The sequence below is a fragment of the Penaeus monodon genome, chromosome 15 (genome assembly GCF_015228065.2).
Source record: "Penaeus monodon isolate SGIC_2016 chromosome 15, NSTDA_Pmon_1, whole genome shotgun sequence".
In the NCBI taxonomy this organism is placed as follows: Eukaryota; Metazoa; Arthropoda; class Malacostraca; order Decapoda; family Penaeidae; genus Penaeus; species Penaeus monodon.
In genome coordinates, this window is record NC_051400.1 from 8,238,062 (window position 1) to 8,239,392 (window position 1,331).

The following is a 1,331-nucleotide window of genomic DNA, read 5'->3' on the forward strand; positions in this document are numbered from 1 at the left end:
ATGAAAGTTTAACATACGTTTTAATAAAAGCATATTCGGGAAATTAGTCTGAGAACACCTTTGGACGGGCATAGCTCAAATTTGAATGCAATTGTCAGTTACAGATTGATTAAGATGCAGTTTTAAACCACTGTTTTTCCGTGCCGATTTTAACCTTTCATCATGTCGAGTGTGTTTCATTAGATTGCCATTCCTGGCACAGACTAATAAGGCAGAATGGAGAGGATTGATTTTTTAGTAAATATCCTATTTCAATAGAAAAGTTTTCATGTGATATGCTTTGTATATTCCAAGGGAAAACGCGGGAAGACCATGAAAATCCCCTCATGCTAACGTTTAGGCCTACATATACATGCAGTCACATAAAATGTATGCATAATAACTAATACTTCTACATTTTCAGTTCACGTGAATGACATGAGAGCATAGCAATAATGAAAATGAATGAAAAAGAACAGGAGGGAAAATTGGAGTGCTGACAAGAACCGATTTGAAAGTATATTATAAAATCCTTCATGTTTCCGCATTTTCTTCCTAAACCAAGAGTTATTAGCCAACATTCACAATATGCACGTTCTCAATATCATTTACAATGCTTTTCAATGCGTATTAAGGTGAAATAAAAGTTCATTATTGTTTATTAATATGTAGTTTGGTTCTTAGTTTACTGTTTCTTATAACGAAGCCTAGTTGGAGTAGTAAAGTAGATTATATATGTGAAGCCAGGTTTAATTTGTATATTTGCGTGCATACTGAGTGAGTAGATTTAAAAATCGTGTAGTGTGGTATAATTGATTCACTGTTTATTAGTGTTTATCTTAGTAAAACTTTGTTTGTGAAACTTTTTATAGCACTTCATGATCAAATATGGCGACTTCAGAGTGTTTTGAACATATATGATGGTGTAGTGTTTCATTACATGTCAGTAAATGGTTGATTTATTGCTACCCATTAACCAGGACATCTTCGTCAGTCGGATGTTGACTCTACAGACATTCTCCAGGAGCAGAATGATGCCATTTTTCACTGCAGTGGGGGTTCCACGGAGATGCTACACAGAAAGAAAATAAGTTAAAGAAAAAGCACTTAATGTCACACATTCAAAGAAGTATAGATAAAGTGAAATCACAGATGTTACACACTATATGCCGGTAAACTTATGTGGGTTGATGCACTTAACAAAGTTTGGAATTGAATTCTCTCTATCAAGCACTGAAATCTAAATTCCACATCGATATCCGTCCTGCTTATCGAGTCAACAACAATGAAGTTAAACACCTGGCTTTGAGGTCGTCTTATTACGGGCAGATATTCCGTGCACAGTCCATGGT